The following is a 24,016-nucleotide window of genomic DNA, read 5'->3' on the forward strand; positions in this document are numbered from 1 at the left end:
TAGGTACTTCAATACATAACTATAATTAAATGTTATATAATTAGTAAATGTCTTCAAATTATTTGCCGGTTATCTATCTATCGATACTATTAAACGACATAATAGCATAATATTGTAACAATTCAAATTTAATTCGTTTAGTGATTATTCCTTTACTACAACAGAACATTTTTTAAATTTAATTTCAACTTAAAATTTTAACGTGTTTTCCTATTGTTAAAATAAAAAAAATTACATAACAATTAAAGTATTAAGTATTTTATACTTTCAGGAACAATCCCGTTCTTACAACCCGATGTGAGTGCCAAACCTTATTGTTGTTATTAGTGAAAACCCCTGACCACTGACCACTAAGTTGGATTTTGACGTCTTACGTTTAGTTCGGAATGTGTATATATTATTTACCTGTAACCTGTAGCTTTACGCTGAAAACTAAAGGAGTATCATATATTAACGAGAAGTAAAAAAATAAAACAAATAAACGTCATAGCTAAAGCACTTTGTATTTGCATAATAAGAAACTCATAAAAAAAATATTCCGCGCATGCTTATAATATATATTCGAACGTCGAAATATTGATTTCCGATAAAGCGCATAAACTTTTCATAGCACGTTACTTATATATATATATATAATATCGCTCATAAACGTGCGTATATGAAAATATAATCATGTATATTATCTATACTTATATGTATAACATAATAATTGCGTACATGTATACGCGTGCATTATTCTAATATATTATACTTAGCATGCTAATGCGTATTTCTTTACTCGAAGTATATTTATCAGCTATAAATTAGGGTATTTAAATTATTTTATGATCGTTTGTAGGATGTATTTTGTTTAGTAGTTTGAAGACTTTATAAATAGTAGTCATTTTTTAAGTTGTGTTCAGATATACTCGCGTATAGCCTTTTCTAATCGAATTGATATTTTTAATATAATATAATTAATCGGAAAACACAGAATATTCGAGTGCAAATAAAAAAAATCGACATTAGGGTATATTACGCACGTAAGAAGTATATAAAAAAAAATGCCTATTAAAATAATAGATAACTACGTTAATGGCAGTGACACGTCATCAGTATAATATACATTACATGCCATTGCCCATATAGTCGCGGGACAAATTTAGTGAAAGAAACAAATCGGTACGTTTAATTGTAATCCAGACGTCATTTGAAGACAATATATGTATAACCATATCGACATGTAATCGATTTATATTATATTGATTGAGTTGAGGGGGGAGGGGGGTGGAGAAAACTCTAACCGTACAGAAGAATGAAATACCTACGGTACAGTTCATGCACTGTATATACGCGTAAATCACAACATCGAACGATTCGAACGGCCTGAAAACATATTGTGTCCAATATATTATTACGCATTATGCGTGTATTATATTATTATACAGCGGCGGTATCGCCGTGTAGACGGATTTGTCTACAGAATCCGCCGACGGGCGCGATGAGGAAAATCACGCGAACATCTGTCCGATTAAACGCTCGACCGGGCGTGTATTATACTATATTATTATTATAATACTATGCGCGTCCGGTTGATAGCTCACCAGATCGGTTTTCTGCTGCGGTTTTCACACAGCGACGCGCATATTATTGTATTATTGTGTCTCGCGTAACGTTCATGTTTGTCCGGTCGGATTAACGCGAATTTATTGTGCGTCGACGCCAACGAATAATAATGTCGTCACCGTAGCTGTATACTATAATATATTATAATATTATGCACTATATATCGTCAACGCTGTGGCCGTTTCCCGAAAGCGGATATCGCACGCGACAAGTGGTGCTCGCCATCCTGGTTTAAAAAAAGTTGAGTGGGATATGAAATTTTAACTGTTCTCAACCAAGTTATTACAAAAAAAAAAAATTAAAAATCACACTGAAAAAAAGATAAAAAAAAATATGAATTTTTATTTTAATGAGAAATTATGAGAAATCAATTGACAAACATAAGACCCTACGGAATGACATGACACACTTTTACCCCCGTGAGCACGCCACTGATACCGTTGGTCGCAATCACTCGCTATATGCGGACAACGTGTCTGAACATACTTCTAACGCATTAATTCGATGATACCGATATCGGTTCTTTTACATTAGAACACTAAATTAGAAACATACACGGTTTTTCTCAAAAAATAAGTAGGTATTTACAGTTCAGATGATCGGAGAAATGGACCAACATTGTGCGGTTTACTTCTCTGCAACCTCTGTTCCACGCTCATATGAGTTTAAATATTTCTAATAAATACAGCTATACAATTGACTACTCGTTCATTATTTGAATTTAATTGATTGAAATTCGTAGAAAATTCACAAATTTGAAGTATAAAAATTAAAATATAAACAGGGCTATTAAAAAAATAAGACCTAAAAAAAAATTATTACGAAAAAAGTATAAATAATTGTATGTATAATGACTTTAAATTATATAAAAATAAAAAAATACTTCCAAAAACTTCTGTAGCAACTTCTTTAGAAAATAACGGTTTACCTTTAAAAAAAACACCTTGTAATTTGAATATAATAACCTGTTACTATGTCCTATATAATTATTATTATCAAGTATTAACTATTATATTATCGTGAACTGTTTATGTGTTCGTATTAATATCGGTAGAATAATTTTCTGTTACGCTATTTCGCACTGGTAGTATTTTATTGTTTTTAGTTTCTACGTATTGTTTCTATAGTTATAATATTATAATAAATTGTTCGAGTGAACGTCGGTTTATCGTTTTATTTAATTCAAAAAAATGATTTTTTTTTTTACTGTATAAATTTACCATAATATTTATAAATAAAACGTTTATGTCTATAATATTGTGTATTTAAATATTGCTTATATAAAATGAAACACAACGATAAGGTCTTATTAATTCTTTTCGTTCGATAATTGATATGGTATAAATATTAATTGGCAACAAGACATTTTCACAAGAGTTATAAGTGACTAATTCACTAAAAATAAAGTAGATGAATAACGACTAGATTTTTTCTTACAATATATTTCCACAGTATACTCAGTATACTTCCCAAAGAATCGCATATTCAACAAATTTCAAACATATACATGGTGTAGTAGATTAAAACACTCTTTCGCACAGTTCTATCAAATTAAAAACTACTGCTAGACTGAATAAAGTAACACATTTTACGAATTATTTGTAAGCTGTACAAAATATACGAATACCGAGTTCGTGTAAAAATGTGGGTAAGTACGAACGAGTACGCGAATGTTTTGTATAAATCGATTTTTATAAATATTATTTATTTTATGTAACATACATACAATATAATATTTATTTAGTGACTATAATAGTAAAGTATGATTTTAACATATTTAAAAAATATACAATTCACTACGGTTGAATTTATATCAAGTAAATGTTAATGTATTTTTTTTGTTGTTGCAAAAGTGATTATTATTATTAGGTATACACACGAATTGCATAATACTGTTACAGTCCTCGAATTTCGTTCTACTATTATCTTAAAATAAAGGTAACACGAATTACGTCTCTAGTTGAATTATTAAACATATATTTTTATGGGTTCTCAGTGGTTTCCAAACTGATTTAAAATATTATAAATGTATAATTATTTTTTGTGAAAATATTTAGCATTGCAACATCAAGCTAAAAATACTTAGTTTAATATTTTATATAAACATGTATGAAACTAGTTTTAATAATGGATTTTATGTTTATTAAAAATATTATAAAATATATGGATTTCCCTCTCAGTAATTAAATAATAGTTCATAGGCGAGACATCTTTATAATATAAAATCGTTAATAGAAATATGATTTTTTATTGGAAACATATACCTATATTAATAAAAATACAGTATTTCCTTCAAATTTATAGGTAGAAAAAAGTTCAAGCTCATTAAGAACCATCAATGCTTGTGCATTTTTTCATTCAAAATTTAACAGATTTTTTTATTATTCTCACCCAATCAATCATATACTTGATATACTCTATGTATTTTTAAAATATTTAAAGAATATGCAAACCAATACTATAACATTAGGAATAAGTAGTCTAGAAAAAGTCCACACACTAATAAGAGAAAAAATATTATTTATAAATAGTACAAAGTGCAATAAGTCAATTAATAATAATGAAATAGCAACTAAAGATTATGTAAATGTTAATATTAGCCAATAAAAAACAAAAATCGAAAAACATGAAATTAAATATGATAATATGTATATCTATATTATATATATTACTTCTATGATATTATGTAGTATTATTATTGTATATTTAATTTTAAATAAACATCAAATTGTATATCATTAGTCAAATTTAAATTTCTTAATTGTATGTGCTTTTGGTAATATAGCTTTAGAAATCACTAATGAAATTAAATGTAAGCGAAAAAATAACACGGGTTACATCCGAAACGAAATTCGTTCAAAAAAGTACGTTAGATATCTGCCTTGGTACGCAATTAGTATGCACCCATTTTAACTTTCCAAGATGATCAGGTTAACATACGAATAGATACAAAAAGGTACTTAGTGAGGCCGTTATCACTCAGTAAACCAAAAGTCCATGCCTCTGTGGTCACCCAAAAAATCAATATTATAATGTAGTGTGTACCACGTCCACCATTACACTCCAAATAATTAACATATTTTACTCATTAGTAGAAAAAAAACATTTATTACGTATGCAGATATTGGAATTTATATCGTCACGTATACATAGGTGTAAGTACTTACTGGAATTTCCAATGAGGAGCCAGACAATTATTTTTAAAAAATCCCTTAAAAGAGGGAATGGTTAAACTTAAAATAAGGTTTAGTATAAAAATGAAAATGGTTATAGACAACCTTTCAAATTTTAATGATTTTATTATGATACACACAACATATCGTAAACAATTTATAATTATCCATTAATTATTTTGTATAATTTATTTATGTTAAAAGAGTCAAGTTACCGAAGTTTCGTAGATAAATTGGGGTAAGAGATAAACATCATCATGAGTTTCCCTCACTCCTGCATATACATGAGTACGTAATACTTTTCACGTTATGTTTACACTTTGGCTAGCTAAATATTGATGCAGTACACTAGGCGGATATAAATTAGTATCAGTTACGACGCTTAAGCAAATTTCAATCACTATTACAATGTTTAAACGCGATTTAAATATTGTGTAACACCATGCAATAACATATGGTAAGTACTATAATAATATATTATTCTAGTGGATTAAGACCACGCGTAATTGTGGCGTTGGATCGACCGAGCTTCAGCACTTCTCCGGTGAATACAGTCTTGTATTATATAATTATACGCGGCTTAGGATTTTTATAATAAAACATTTTAAAATGTGTATTAATGATGTTAACTGTAAAAGTCGAACATTTTACGTTATGGGAACGTGAAATCTCATTCGGCTGGCACTTTCCAAGATGGCGATATTTTCTTTAGATTTATATTACCCCACGAACATAAGGACGTCGGTAAAAGCTACCTAACTAAATACATAAACGGTGGAAATAATTGACAACATTTCTAGCAGTAAAAAAGTTTTTGTAGACGAGCCCCGTTCAATAATCAGTCGATCGAATATACTACGAACCTTTATCAAAATATTATTGGTTTCATAACATTATAACAGAATAATAATGGGACTTTTTTATTTAATTCGGTACCACCGTGTATAAATTAATACATATAGACGTGCGTTTATGAATATTATTATCGTTGTACCACTAACGCGTTTATAAGTTCTTCCGAGAAACCCTCAAGGGTGCCCACGGACACGTTTCCGATCGAGACGTGCGTGACGCAGCCGTACGACGACAGAGTTTCAATTCTGATCGTTTTGTCGGTACTATAATAATAATAATTAATTATGAACGCGATAACGCCGCCACAATAAAATTGTGTACAGCGGCGTAGACTATCGTACGTCATCCAATAGTAACTTCCTTAAATCCACATATACCTACTCATAATTATTGTTGTTACCGTTTCCATACAGATCGGGTTAAGGGTAAATGATAATATTATGTTTTCAATGGCACATCGGTTTATGTTCGATTATTATTTCAAATTCCTAGTGATATTGTTTTATACGGTAATTACATTTGTGTTAATATTTTTTGAAGTGGACAGCAAACTGTGTCGGTCTACTGTTGACGGAACACAATTCATTCACCAACCGAAGACCGATCATTCAACGGTTAACATAACTTTATACTAATACAAATAATTCATTTTGTACCTCTTATTCTTACGAAAATAATAACAAAATTAAACAAATTAAAATATTAATATTTGAACATACATATTATCTACACCTGGTATACTTACCTGGTTTAATTAATATATTTCGATTTTTTTTTCATGCACATATTTTAATTTCTTATAGCACAATTTCTGAATAACATTAATGATGTTATTATATGGTCAAGACTTTAAAGGTAATTTAAAACCTTTGATAATTGATACTTCATAATAATATATTATATATTATTACATTTTCACTCTATCGCCACATCGAGACCACACGTCTTGTCTTAAGTCATTTGGGCGACCACTGAGTATTTACATAATATTCCCAGTGTATTAACCCCAGAGTCAGCCAAGCGATCGAGAAGTCTGTGTATGTACAACGATATCGAGTTCGCTGTTCAGTTGTTGGCACGGGCCCCGTTTTAATCTGTAGCTTGGTGTTTCGGCAAACGGTCCGCAGATTGGGTTAACTACAAAATAATACGGTAAAAATCCAATTTATACGACGGCAATGACTTATATTGTTCCGTATATAATTAGCTAGCTAAAGTAAAGGATGTACTTTATAACGTGACTATACATATAGCTTGTATACTATTTGAAAACGAACAAAAATACGGACTTCAAGGACTCTCGATAAGTCGTATAGAACGAGTAACGAATTCGGCACGATCGTTTAAAATGAATGCCATTAAAAATATAATAATAGTTTTTACGTACATGAAAACATATAGACAACACTGTTCATCGACAACATTTGTTTGGAATAAGCGAACTGCTCTTAAAGGTGTAATTAATAACTGTAAAATACAATGGTACGCCTATACATAACGTAATATAATAATACAGCGACGAAATTTTTATTGTGTTCGCGGTTTGTACGCCCGAAGCTATAATAATATTAGGTGTGTATGTCATCACGTCATTTGTCTGTAAAACGCGAAATAAAAAATTCACAAACGCATGAACATAATATTATAATTCTGTTTGATTTTCTCGTGGTGTTTTTTTATAATTTACTTCCTATCCACTTTGAGGAATTTAAGTAGAAACCCCTGTTTTGATATCCGAGCAAAACTCCCTGTAGAGTATTAATTAAGCTGTATGCCATATAATATAGTTGCGAAAGAGACTGCGTGCGTTTACATCATTATACAATATACACGATGCACTTATATTATATTATGTTCGAAATAGCATTTGCAAATTTTTATTGCATTCCACCGTGCGGTGACGACGCGTGACAATGGGCATGATCGTTTAATATATATTTTTTATTATTGAAATTCTGGTCCATGACTAAGACTGAACGTAGCTATAATATCAGTTTAATGATGTTTTTTTTTCCTCCGGGTTTTTAGGCTAAAAAGCAACTCAGATTCCCAGAACATATTTTATTTATTACATTTATTGAACATCCGTTTTTAATGTCGTATTATTAACGTGTTTTTGACTAACGAATTCTCAAAAATCCCAGTCTTTTAGTAATGAACTAGACATTACAACTTACAATAGTTGTTCGATATAAAATGAATAAAAATTAACTGTTTTTGTGTAAACATATACATATATTATTATATTATGATCCTAATTAGCAATTATTGTGTAAAGTTTAATAAACAGTGATGAACTGAAATTAAAATATGATTCATGATAATACGTTAATTATGATAGTTTACTCTGAGACAGGCAAAGTGAGACAAACGCTAAACATAATAATATTATCTTGTATCCTGTAGTTTTTCGAAACCTTTTTTTCGTTTCTTTAAGAAAAATATAATGGTTATAATATTTTGTTTAAAATGGTCTCACTTAATGATTTATATAGGGTATATGGTTGTACCTACATTAATACCAATTAAAATTCTTTGTATAGATTAATATTTTATACGTACAAAGAATAATCTACCATACCTACATAATTATAGTTTATCCTTGAACGAGTGAATGCGGTGAAAACATGTACATTTTTTAAAATGGAATTATATTTTTATACAAGCACAATGTCTTTTATATGCATTTTTAATTCAAAAAATTCGGTTAATAATATCATTACCTATTATAAATTATTTAATTCATTTCAACATAGATTACCTAATATTGAATTTAATATTTATGCATAGTATATTTAACCGTTTTCACCCGTATTACCTAAATATCTAATCCATTATATCGAATATATATTGTGATTGATTGAAATCTTTATTTATATATAATCATTATTCACTATAATGAACCATGATAGATGAAAATAGTGATGCTTTACTAGATATAATTACCAAAGAATACTCGATTGTATCAACATCGAAATATTTTGAATTAGTCTCGTCAAATTTGAGTGTGCGTCATTTACCTATAGAATATTTACTGTGTTTATCTTCGCGTGTACACGCTATATTCACTCATATGCCTGTATCTAGCCTAATATTTAAAACATTCATATCTATTTTACTACTATAATGATAATTATTTATTTTTATTTATTTACATTAATAACCTCTATTAGTTCTTGATAAATATACATAAATTTAGATAAAATAAAACTACTGTAATGAGGATTACTGCGATGATCATTTCCAAAAATATTAAATATAAAAAAAAATTCATAGTATACATCTGGTGAAATACCTCGTAAATGTAGATATTTTTTAAATTCTCTAAGGATACATGAAAAATAATTATATGTCATTGTCAACTGTTGACACTATTTTACCTTGTATACCATACACACACCCGTTCAAAAATATATCTTAAACTACTCCAAACATTGAATATAATAGTAATGAAAATAAAATACAATTAATCAGCTTATAAAATTCCCTTTTATTACGTGTTTAATACAACATTGTATCTTATTTTCAATCCACAGAACAGTTTAAAAAAACCTTAATATCACACCTATTGGGTATTTGAAACTTGAAAACTAATCACTAACAACAACATGTTATTATTGTAAAATAGATAAACCCTGCATTTTTTCATAAAGCGTCTAAAATTGGATAGTATTTTTAAAAAATAACATGAAGAAAATTAAATTCATTACAATAAAAATATAAAGTTTATAAATAAATTTATGAATTTTCTAAAACGTACAGGTAGAAATTATGAATACCTATATATATTTTCAAAATGTCGAGAATTTTTCAATTACAATTTATTTCTAATTTCCTACATTTTGAATAAACAAACATATGAAAGGTATTCCGCATTTTCGCACATAAATATCGAATTAATAATAATGAAAAAAAAAACGTTTAAACGTAAAATAAATTGCTTTAAATATTCGTTTAGTAAATAAAAATAAATACATGATCATAATCATTATACATACAGGAAGTAAGCTTGAACTTTTGGTTAATACCACTGAAGTCGATGCTTTAATTTCGTCTTACAAATCTGTCAAATCAGTTTTCGTCATAACGGTTTAAAAATAAAATGTTGGTTTTTTGGAAATTATAGCACTTTTAAACGTTTACAGAAAAAGTACTTAATGACTATAATAATAAAAATAATTTTATCGTAATATAACGTAATAAAATGTTATAATTCAAACCTTATCGTTAATGTTCCCAGAACTTTTGTCTCATGGACACAATTCAAAAATCATCTGCCCATCTTGATGCAATACAATATGGTATAATATACACCTATAGTAATAACTTAAAATAACTTAAAATTTTATACTAGCAGGCATAAAACTTATTTTTTTTTTCTAGTATAGTTTCTATAGTATTTTTTTTTTTATTCATATAATATTATACGTACATATTTTATAAATCTGTAAAAAGAATCGAGACTAAAGACGTTTATACATTAATACATTATTATGCCCGAACTCTCTCAAAAAAAATTGTCATCTAGATTTCGTATTTTAAGTACATAAAAAATAATCAAAGTAACCCTCATTATAAAATATAGCGCAATTAAATTAAAAACTGACTATAAGCATAAAGCCACTGTGGCACTACTTATTTATTATCTCCGCATTTGCATACCAATTCCATAAATGACCAAACAATTTTCTTTTAAATTTTGAATTATGTTAACATACGTTTAAAATAAGACTATAATTATTTATAAATAAAGAACTTTTTGCAGAGTCAAATTAAAATGAATGGGCAGATACTACGTACTTACAATTTTATGTACATTATATTACCTTTTAAAATTAATAAAAATTGTCGTTTAAAGACAATGAGAGATTTCTATCCTATATAAACATGGGTCAATGAGTGATGAGTGATGACCAACATAACAAAATATATTCACTGTGTACATATATACGATGACGAAAGCATCCTTTACTGATATTTGATTTTCTGCTTCCCCGTGGGGCGTGTATATCCTCTGAATGTATAATATTTTATAATTTATCCTATTATCCATCGCAGTAGCTTATTCTACTTTATATCATAATATTATACTATTGTATATTCGTATGTAATGTTGATCTTTTAATGTACCTTGTTCAATAATACTCTTTTGAAATATTTGATTGTACATAATACCTATTAATGAGTAATGACATGAATTTATAATTTATTATAATTATATATTGTTAAATATAATATATATTTAAATAGAAAATATGATAACACTTATTAATTTATTTTATTAAATATATATTATAATTATATACATTCATATATTTATATAAGTCCTATAAATGATATTATTAAAACATTATAAATATATTAAAATAAATCTAATTGATTTAGTTGTTCGGTAGTCAACAATAATATTATTTTTAAATTTCAATAACTGAACTAAACTATTATAATTTTATAATAAAAAAATCAATTAAAATTAGTTTATACTGTTATAAACATCATAATTATTATCTCTTTATATATTATATACAATATACGTTATTTGTCAACTATGTATTATTGTTAGTTCAATTACCATTTACCATATATTTGTAGCTATTGTTACATTGGTACATTGGTTTCATAATAAGTAGGTATAAGCAAACATGTATATAAAATCTAATATAATAACATTTCGATTCATAAATATACAGCATATAAAGTACCTACCCGTTTGTATATAATTGAATCATATAATATTACCATAACATGAGTTATTTTATTTTACAGAAAGCCAACGCTAAAGTCTAAAATTGTTTCTATTTACTCGGTTTTACTCTGTTAATTCAGTATTACAAACGTCCTTTGGCTACAGCCCCTCGCCCTCTCACCATTTCCTTTCGATTTGTAATTGCTGGATTGCCGGGAAATCGCTTTGTCTTGCTATTTATGTTATATTATTTAACTGCTCTCGGCGTAAGTGTATTACAGTTACCAGTCACGTTCGTGTATAGCCGTTAGCGTTATACTAGTTACATGCATAGTGTGTAGGTACATATAACAAGTGAAAAATTTAATCGAAATTATATACAGCAGGTGACGAACGAAAACAGTAGAAGCGCGTTTAAAATATTTCAACGTTCTATAGGTGTCATTCTCCAACTATCAAATGAGCGAATCCTTTAGGACTCGCATCGTTTGCAGACGGAATTTTATTGTCCGTTGCAGAAATATGCACGAAATACGGTGGGTTTAAATTTCGTTTAAAGCCTTTTTTTTTTTTTTTTTGTTAAATAGGTACGCTGCATTTAAAAATAATTAATCAATATATCTACATATAAAAATATATTTAATTTTCAGTATAATTTGTAATCATCATTACTATATGAACAAGTAGCCCATACACGACCATGAGTAAGTGATGAGAACGCAATGATTGAATTAAAACGCAAAAATTAAATCAACTAATATTTTGTTAACAGACTCGATAACTCCACGTATAACTACGTTAATATAATGACAATAATCCAACGATGACGATAAAAATAATAATTTACACACCATGTATACATACCTATTCACTGATGACCGCGTGTATAACGTTATGTTTTTAAATGCGTATGTATCGCGGACCTCTGCAGATAGTACCGTGCTACAGGTGTTGACGAGGGTGGATAGTGGAAAAAAAATCTGATCGAAATCCAAAGCCGGTGCACGCACACTATGTATATTATAATATAGTACACGCTCGGAACGTCCAGCTCGTGGTATGGTCGGCTACACTACTGTTTCCCGGGGGTAGTGAACGCGGGTGAAAAGCGGACAGCCACCATAGCCACCCCGCCGCCGCTGACGCCGCCGCACGCCGGCTAGTCGTGTGGTGTGACGCCTCCTCACACGCTCGCCCCGCCGACCAGTGCGAAAGTGTCTGTTTTTGCGCGGGTAAATGGCTCCCTTGAAACTGCACCACCAGGTACCTGTACTTCGGCTATAGGTGAACGACGACAACAATACGCGTATGTATATTATTATATATATACCTTATATATGCAGCATTGCAGCTCCAGTGTATTCGTCTTTGCAGTTTTGAAATACATTTTAATATTATTATTCAGTTCCTCGTCATCGAATTTTCCCTCCCTTTTAAACTTATAATCACTCATTTTCACGAATAGGCGATGTGTTATTCTATACAAATATTATATTCTTATTACGACTATACATGTTTTTCCCGGCCTATTCAATTTGTTGTATTTGTCTCGTATATAAATATTTCACTATACGGCATGCGCTTGTGTGAATAGGCCACTAGGTAGTGGAATAAACGGTTTTTATTTGTACATTTTTTTTTCATCTTTGAATCAATCTGCAACAATTCATTACTCAATATATTATTTTTCAATGACGGACAAACAGAAACATTTTGTTTAAAATTACGACTGTCTCGGGTAGAAAAACAAAAGTTATTTTTTAAGACAAATAAATAATTATTTTACTTTTTGTAGTTACCTACTTAGAAATTTCTTGGTTTTGCAGTATACTAATTGCATTGTTGATTGCTCAACGCCATTGGTTTTCTGAGTAGTCCTTCGATTTTATTAGAGAATAATTTATTTAGTAAATTTAATTAGTATAAAAAACATGTTTACTTATTTCTATATAGATTATAGAAATATATGCATAATCATTAAAACCGTGTTCCGAGAAAATAGATATTAACTCTCTGCTTTTTGGAGGAAAATGGTGCCACTCCAAATACATAAGTACATTAGTCAGTGCCGTAATTACGTGCATAGTGGTAAGTAGGGTGACGCCCTGTCAGAAGATGTGTAGTGTGTACTATAGGTACTATGAATAATATATTATGCTATCTTTAGGAGAACAATTTAAAACTTATTACATAGCTTACAGTGTCTTGATTTAAGAATTTTAATCGCTGTTGCACCTGCCATTGCCTCTACTGAAACTAATAACTATATTTTTCAATTACTTGAATTACTAATGTTTTATATAATACACAGTATAGCGAAAAATATAACATTTTTTTTGATTCAATCGATTAATATAAAACATGTCTATATGAAAAGATAACATTGTCGAGTATACTTATATTCAGCGTTAGCTTAAGTATAACGAAAAAAAAATTAAATGTTTTGATTAGTGAATGTTATTTTACTTATAACACTAATGATAATTTTTCGACAATAACGTGGTAGGAGATAACGGTATTTTAATCTACATAAAAACACTAGGTTTTAAGAGCGTTTGTGTGTATTTTAAAAGTTTATAATATAAAGCGTTTAATAATCACTTATTGAATTTCTCTGTATTACGTAATTGTTTTGGCTATATGGAATGGTTTTGTGCAAAAAGTCTTATAATATTTATACAATATTTAAATTTATGTCTTACATTTTTATGGACTTAAATTGAAATAAGAATGTTTACAAAGTTTTTTTTGACAATTTGAATTCTTGCATATATTACACAAAAGGTAAATTTATTAATAATATACTTAATACTAATTATATATATTAATATTTTATAATATTATATATAGTAAACTACGAAATCAGAAAATCGAGGTAATGTTTTAACCTAGATATATAATATATTAGATTCAATTCGTACAAATAGGTAGTATGCAATACATTATGTAAATAATATAATATGTTTATAATTCAAACAATTGTATTAAAAATAATCAACAGATCTTTGAAATATGTATTTCAAAAGTCAATTTAATAGTATAGTGCAAACTCAGCAAGATCTTAAAATAATAATTTCATTTAAATTAATGGAAGAAAGTTTTTCAATTACCCGACACAGAACATAATTTTGAATACATTTTGAAACTTAACTTAGCGAATTTGCTTGAAAACTTATTAAATCTGAACTCTACCAATATATCGAAACAACCCAAAACACTAAAAACATTATCGAAAAGTGAAGTGATAAATAATATAATATGGTAAAATAAGTTTGGAATTTTAATGTGTCATTTTTTAGTACTTTTTCCATCCGTTTATGTACGTTCCATTACGAATGTTACAATATACGACGAATGTTTGCCAATAATAACGTACATTGTGTAATGCATACACCAAATATTATCAAACTATGATATTAGGTAATGTGATAACAGATAATATATTTAAAAAAAATTATAATGATTGTTTGTAATAATATAACACTATTTTATTGTTCAATCAAATTCATAAATTATTATATAGCTGCTTCAGATATAATCCAATTCTAAGCAATTGCGGCCATCAAACATAAATTTACGATTCTGTAAACTCGTTCGTATTTAAAACGTAGAATGCGAAAGATATATTGCTGCTTTTATCGTGTTAGTTAACGTTCAGTTTGCTTTTAAATTTCGTTTCCAATGTAATTGATGGATTAAATCTGATTATTATTGTTATTATTTATTTTATTTTTATTTTAGTGCAAACTGAACGTGCTGCATCTCGATTTTCACTTAACATCGGTCTTTTCCACAAATTTCCTTCATATTATTCGAGCGAAGGTTGTTTTTAATCATTTTCATATTTCATTTTACAACAAATAAAATACCTAAAAACTACAACATATATACCCAGCATACATTCTTTATTACATAAATATTATAATGTCATAATATTATTATGCTTACTACCTGCAGTGATATAAGGCTATTTATGTTAAATATATATGCCTATATAATATTTTCTATATTTATATTATTTCATTCCTAATTTTCTATATTCTGGAACAGAATATTCCTCTGAAAATTTTAATAAATTATGAATCATTGTTCATGATATTATAACGAATTTCAAAATAAAATATAATTGTAGAGAGCACAGAAAATATTTTTATCTTTTACAAAAATAATTTAAATTGTAATGTATATTTTTAAAAGTAGAAAATCATTACGAGCTGATCATAAATCTTGAACTATGATTGTATTACAATAAGACATGTTATTTGCTGTTTATACTCTACACGTATACATAGAATAATTCAGTCGTCGCTTAAGAGCCATTATTTTAAATAATATTATAAATTAAAATACCGATTTCAATATACTAAGACTCTCTCCTCAGTTACTACCTTAGTCCAATGTTACGGCCGGATAAGAAAGTGTACGACTACTTTAATTATGGTACTTTGAAAATGCAATATCCAAACCAACGTGAATTATTTCAATAATCAAGTATATATACACCCCGTCGAACAGTTTATTAAAAAAATTTACGAAAATATAAACTCGAGCGCGCTACAATACCAATACAAGGTTATTAATCTTTTTAATTGATAATAATATTCTCTTGAATATTTTTCCGATTACATTTATAATTTATTACACTGAAGTTAGGTGAATAAAAATGCACAGTACCTACAGTAAATTAAAATATTTTATCGATGGCATAATAATTTTTAACTAAACTTATTATTATTCACAAAAAAAAAAATTAACTTCCTTTAGAAATTTACCGTTTCTATGTACTTTTATTTATCCGTGATCAAGATCGTGAACGTACCTATTTTTCAATTACGCGTGATGTATTATATTTCTTTTGAAACTCGTTTTTAACATCGAATTCCATTAACTTCGTAGCATCGATCCTAGTTACCTTATCTGTTAACATTCTGTTTTAAATATACCATTCATAATTCATTGTTGTGTATGATTCACCACACAACTACTAACAAGTCTCATCGAAAACCTCCCATGCCACGACAACAACGAAATGTAATTTTAATATTGACGATTGAAAAATATCATGTCATAGTATCAGTATTCGTCCGGCTCCTTTAATTTCAACTCTAAATAGAAGTTATTTATAATACCTATTTAAGTACACATTATAACGATAATCGTTCTATAACCATGCTTAATACATTATAGTATAATGATTATACGGCGCGTCGTGTAGGCAATTTAAGGTCACAACATTTTATACCTACGATACATAATGTATTATTAATTATTGCGCCATTTATAATTATTTTTATATTATAGTTATTCACATAAATAGAAAAACAATGTTATACGATGATTCCATAAGTATATGTATTAGTTACTGAATTATGGATTATTTAGAACTTTGTCTTATATATAATATATGTGATAAGTTTTAAGTTCAAACCTATTACAAAATAGTATAATAAAATGAATTTAAATAATGATAAATAATGTCTTAACTAAACAATATGATTTATTTATTTTAATATTTTATTATTAATTATAATCGGTGCTCTTGAAGTATCACTTTAACTTGAGAATACGAAAAACAGAAAAATTAGGACTACATTAAAAATAAAAATTATTACGAATAAGTTATAAGTTATTCAATTAATATAATAAGAAATATATTAACAATTCCATACAATTAATTAATAATTAGTTTAATTGAAAACATAACAATACTTTTCAGTTAATTGAATAAAATTATTTTGTACATTTTATGTAAATTTGTTGGCTCAAGAAATACAAACTGATTTTAAACGAATAAATTTTAATATTAATAAGAGCTACAATTATATACAGATAACTAACAATATTTATACTGTATATCATCTCACAAAATACACCACCCAACGTAATGCTATGTACTATACATTTACGATGTCGCGATAAAGTCATACGTACTATTTATTTGACCTCTATATAAATTCGCATTATATCCAATTACACTTTAATCAGTAAAGGCTCGGCATATCCTTATAATTATACAGATAAGCCTCACCTTGATAAATGATAATACATTAATACATATTAAATATATAATTTAATTTTATGAAATTATATGATATAGGAACTAGTCACTAGAAGTACTGTTTTTGCACAATGATATTTCAAAACATCACTATTAACTAATAACACATTTATAAAACCACACTGGACAATTAAATTACATCCAATGGTTTTGACATTCAATTAAAACGAGGAATTCTAACGGAACTCCCACGTGTCTATGCTAATTATTATAATTTTATTTTTGTTTACCAATAATATCCATTAACTGCAATAATCGCGCGTGACTATATCTATACATTTGCCAATAATGTGCCTTGTAAACTGTGGCTCTACGTTATATATACTTATAAATTTTTGTTTTTATAATTGATTTTTTAATGGTATTTTATTCATTGTTTAGTGACATGAAACGATTTAACCGAATGTGTTATTTCATGTATCTAACAGATTTTACGATAACCTACCGATAATCTAACTACAATAAAATTTCAAATACTACCTAAATAATATATCTATTAGCTGGATTACGATTATTGTGGTTAAAATTATCGAGGGAAAACTTTTTTATGTAGGCTTTACCTATAGGGGAAACATTTTTCATAGTATCTATACATGTCATCACATTTTTATGATACGTGTTTAAATTTAAAAAAATGTTTAAATATTTTATTCCATCTAATTTTACATCATCTAATTTTCTATAACGATATTTTATATTCACATAATCTATATAAAATTCCTATAAATGATAATTGATAACAATATAATAAGTGATGTACATTTTAAAATTAATATATGTTGTGTTTCTTCTACTTGGGATAGACCAAACTCCAAAACCATTTAGATATTATGATATTAAATATTCATAGTAGGTATATAATGCTATAATAAATATATATATATATATTATATAAATCTGGGTTCTGAAAAAAATCAGCTTGTACAATTTTTACGATATTTTTTAGAAAATTAATGGTTGTTTGTAAAGTATAACAATTTATTAATTTTACATTAATATGTATACAATAGACCTTAAGATAAATATACTTAGTAATATTCTATTTAATACAAATAACATAATACTTACAATACAGTTTGATTATAGTGTATGTCCATAATGTTTGTTCGTTTTAACGTTAAACTTATGAACATTGTTCATTTGTAATTGAGATATAGTAGGTATATTTTATTTATTAAAATTTTAAAACAATAATAATTAATTTAAATTTAAATTTTAAATATTTTTAAAGATATTTGAGTTATGTTGCAACCAACTTCCAGATTATAATCAATACTATAGTAATTGATGCTTATCCTATCTTTTAAGTGTCTTAACTGTATTCCTAGCTATAAAAAGCTATACAAGATATTTGTCAAGTCTAACTGAAAACTATCTGACGAGATCATTTAACGGACTCCTCCCTTATACTTTATAATCCTGTTGAGAGTGGTGGTTACATAAAATATGTTATGCTAATGCTTGATTTTAAGATTATAGTTAATACTTATTGTTCAATGCAATCTGAAGTTTTTACACTATGTTATAATCAATATAATCTGTTTTTTCCTCGTCGGTACGCATTACTTAGATTTAATGACTTTATTAATATTATTTATTAGTTAGATAGCCCTGCCACACTCTCCAGTGTGATCATGTATTTTATCATATTAATTACTGTATAATAGTATTGTATATAATATATATAATATAAAATTCCAAACCTGCATAACATATTACTCTTACATTAGGGTAAAAATGTACCTTTTAACATGTGCATTATACACATTTAATTTATTTTGATTAGAGATTCAGAATTATAGAAATCTATACAATGAGTATTAAAGATCATTGTGAGAGTATCTCCAGCACCACACATCACATATCTGAAATTATCGACGCTTGTCTGTGTAACCTTAATATGAAATACAGAGCTATGTTTCACATACCTATAGGCTATAATACATTTTACATTTTACGTTTATGCGTTATGCTTTTAAACTCTGCAACGACGTAAGTTAACAACACAATTCAACTTCAAGGTAAAAATAGTTACGACCAAAAAGAGTTTAAACAAAATTGAAAATATGGTCGGAAACTCTTAAACTTATACAAAAAAAAATACACTTGTCTGTGACTAGATCGTCAGTTACCCGCCTACCATCGTTACACACAAACACGCTTATATTGATACCATGGTAGATAACAAAAGTAAGAAAACTGACATTTCGCTCTTGCCATAAAGTCAGCGTTTACAATAATAACTTTGCAATCTTAGCACGTTAGTTTATTGACCTTATTCCTGTATTAATAATTTATTTTTCTAAAAAAAATGTGATTTATATAATCTTCTTACAGTTATTTATAACTGCTTGTAAGTAGGTACTCCTGTAGTATACAAAAAACTTTATTATTTTTTTAAAGAATTGAAATATTATTATTCAAAGTATATTCATCAGGATTTTAAAGTTTAAGACCTAAATCATAACACAAATACGTTACTTAAAATTTTTAGATTATTGATTAACAAACAATAAATATTTAAAAAATATATTCTAAGAATATAAAGAATGAAATTATCATTAATTTTGATAATTAAATTACAAAAACGCAGGAAATATTACCTAGTACGTAAAGATGGCGTTGCGTACTTACATGTGATTATCGGCGTACTTAAAAACTTTTACTGGCTTTTAGTTGAAGTTTCGAGGAATGACGGTTTTATTTCATATGCTCAGAAAGATGAAGAAGGCTGAGGAAGGTTGCTTTTATAAATGTATTTATTTTACAAAATTTAAAGTTAGATTTATGAATTTCCATACCTTAAGCGCATTTAGGAAGTGCATCTTGAGGCTTAATCACTTAGAGCGCTCTTGAGACTAATACGATTTACTGCACATTGCGTCACGATTGAACGACAATATAAATGTAAGTTTAGGTATGAACATATTATACCTGGCAATTGCAGGGTTATCGTTGTTAATAAATTTTTATTTTTGTGAGAAATAACAAAAAATAATTTTACGATTAGCCTATAAGCTACTTCCTGCAATTCTAAATGACTTAAGTGGTAAAATTGGTAAATATGTCAAATATTGTGAAAAATTAGATATTCACCATCTATAAAATACTTAATATTATATATGTAACTGTATGTGGTTGCAAAACTTGATAAATTCTTAAATATCTTTTTCTTTTATGTTTTCAATGCATACACTATCATCAATGAAATTTAAAAAACACTGTTATATGTTGGGGAAAACAATAGGTACTTAAATTTTTACCATTAAAATATTATTAAAGAAGCTAACAGGCAACGACACTAATATTAGATTAAGAGCATCATTTTATACACTATTACTGAATACAACCATATGACACATATTTATCTAACTATTCAGTATTATAACCAAGGTATATGCAGTCTAGTCAAAGTTATTATACTTTGAGTATTGAATTTATAATAACATAATAGTGAGATAAAAAAAGGTACAAGAATGTTTAAGACAAAGAAAAATTCTGAATAACTTATATCATATTAATATGTGGTATAAGTGTATAATGTCAGTTTTAAATTCTCATTATTTATCCTTTGTCTTACATTTTTAACATTTTAAACAATTCTATTCAAAAGAAAATATATAAAAAAATATTGAATTGTTTAATGTTAAAACTTTTATATATATATAAGAATATAAAATAAATAATTTTTAACATAAATAAAAGACATATGTAATTTAATATTTTATAAAAGAACATTAGTATAATAAAATAAAAAATTTAATTTATAAATCGTACATTAAAATTATGTTATATTCGATTATATATTTTTTAAACTTACAAAATATGTAAGAAGTTATATTATTATAGGTAGCTGAATTTCTAAATAATAAATACAAATAATTATATGAATAATACAAATAAAGAATCGGTACTTATGAGTTATCTATATAATAGTCTCAAGGCCGGAAATAATGATCAGAAGAAATTAACTGTTAATTGTACAATATATTAGACATTAAACTTATTTATTGTTGCCGTTATTAAAAAATAAATAAATTAGGTAATTATATGTAAAATACCAGATTTATAACGATTATTAGTAGACTAGTAAAAGTAAAATTAGATTAAATAAATGTAATGACGATTCCTTTTAACAGTTAGTTAATAATATTTTTCAAGAATTTATAAATTAATATTAATAATATATTGGTGATGATTACGAACGAAAAAAAAATCAGTGAAATGGTGATATCCAGAAATTGAAAGCCATATGAAAAAACCCATACAATTACGATCAACATACAACAACATATTATACACCAAATAATTATTATTAAATGGATAAATAAAAAGCTTACATTTTAAAGACATTTGATATTCATGCGTGAAATAGCGGTTTTTTTCTAGAACAAATTATATTATTAAATTCAGAAAAAAACTATTGTAACTTGAAACATACAAATTGTTTAATAAGTACACTGTAAAATTTTAAGCAAATTTTTGAAAAATAAAGTTTTAATTTTTTATATAAATAATCTATTCTCATCATTATTCTACGACAATTTTATTATATTTATATATAATGTACATATAACATATAACATATGTTATTATACTTTTATATATATTTTTCAAATTATTAGGTCAATCTACGCTATACCCAATTCAACATACCAATAAAAATAATTGTTTTATTTATTAAATTAATCATTCAATAGATTGTTATTTTTACAATACTTTAAATAAATATATACACAAAATACAGACAAGAAATGTATCATATCGTATACTGTCGTGGACTTGCTGAATTACTGGGATACTACAGTAGTACTAGTACAGTATCCTTTTTCTTAAAATATATTTGAATCCAATTGGTGAAAATATACTTAAGTTAATCTAGCTAAAATTAATGTGAATTTTTAATGAATAAGTTTTATAATAATGACCGATTAGATCATAGATCTAATATTTATAAGATAATTAAATAACTATAATAAACATCATAAATAATACATCTAGGTATATAGTAGCTAGTAAGGAAATAAGTTAATCATTTTGAGCAGCTATTTTTTATATTTAGGTACTCTATTATTATGTATTAACAATGTATTGTTATTTATCCAAACATTATATAACTTCCCGTGCCTTTTTTACCAGTACACACCTGATCATAGGTATATAAAGTCAATAGTTGTAGAAAAAATAATTTTAAAATAAAAGACATAAAATAGTAAATGATTAAATACAATTAATAATTACCTATATAAATATAACTGTTGTTTATAAATAAACCTATCTAAGAATTTTCGTAAATATTAGAATATAATATGTACAATACATGTACCTGTTATCGATAACTATCTCCAGTAGGAACTATCCTACTACCTACTATCCCCTGACCTAGATTAACAAGATTCGCGATGTCTTTTGGATTATATTAAATGATTCTTAAATATAAAAACTGCACATAGATAATTTTAAATCATTATCATATTGCATACTTAATACTTTTAAGTTTTAATGGTGGTTATAATAATGTATTAATGAGGCACAGCTAATACATAAAAAATAATGCATATATCTGTAATCTGTGTGACTTTGTGGCTATGTGTATTAGTTCTGCATCATTTTAGTATGTTTCATGTAATACTATATTCTCTATCTAATGATTCTACCAATTATGTGAACCAACAATCAATTTGCAACGATTTCGGTTAGTGTAAAAAATTTTTAATTGATCACGAAGATGTGATATAATAATTCGAATCTCACTTAACGATACATCATGACGTGTTTGAAGATTTATTTATGAATATATTATAAAATATAAATAACAAAGTTTGTTTATTATGTCAGTGGATATTGAAACTTATCAAATTTTACACAGCTTTAGACATTACCGGTGCCATCTTTCGAAATAATATAATATTATATAATATAGACATTAATACCAGTGATGTTCCAGTGGTGAGAGTATACTAACTATATCATCAAACACGCATGTATTATGGGTATACTGCATAATACCCATAATATTGAAAAAGAATCTTGAGAGTAGGTATACGGCGTACATGTAGTATACCCTATGGGAACACCCCTGATTAATACCATGAACACTCTCTAGTGTTCATGATTCATACGAATGTGGACGACGCGATGTCCGGTGGGGTTCGTTTGGCACGGAGCGTTTTCGGCGTGTTGTCGTCGCCGGACAAAAGGTCGCGGGGCAACACAACTTACGCTCACGACCACAAAAGCAATAGTACGATTATTACGACGATCCGCGCGGCTGCCATGACATGTTTCGTTCCCTTATCAGACATTACCGTCAACCACGACCATTATACCATTATAGCCGTGCTATCGACACGATAGTCGCAACTTTTCAGTTTACAGTTTCCAATGAAATAAACAAACGCGACTTCAGAAAACGTAATCCGAAAAGTCGAAAAACCGTCGGAAGGACATGAACAGACAAACCAGTTAAAGTGTATGTTTTGGGGGTTCGGTAGAACTATAAAAGGCGTTTCACGGTTTTTTTCACGCGCGCGATTATCGTAAAAAAAATCGATAATCACGCACGCTTACGTAAAAACAATCGCCGCTACAATTGTCTGTACCCGTGTCGAGGTGCCCGTGCGCGCCGTCGTGTCCGTG

General features: G+C 27.4%; 1 protein-coding gene across 2 annotated transcripts in view; it reads right to left on the minus strand.

The window, feature by feature from the left end:
* Window positions 1-12,376, minus strand: part of LOC113554102 (melatonin receptor type 1A-like) — a 99,401-nt gene extending 87,025 nt beyond the window's left edge. For both annotated transcript variants that reach the window (XM_026957794.1, XM_026957793.1), the window contains exon 1: window positions 12,184-12,376. The gene's annotated coding sequence lies outside the window, so the exon portion shown is untranslated. The remainder of the gene's footprint in view (window positions 1-12,183) is intronic.
* Window positions 12,377-24,016: the final 11,640 nt, after the last annotated feature.

The sequence above is a fragment of the Rhopalosiphum maidis genome, chromosome 2, assembly GCF_003676215.2.
Source record: "Rhopalosiphum maidis isolate BTI-1 chromosome 2, ASM367621v3, whole genome shotgun sequence".
NCBI lineage: Eukaryota > Metazoa > Arthropoda > Insecta > Hemiptera > Aphididae > Rhopalosiphum > Rhopalosiphum maidis.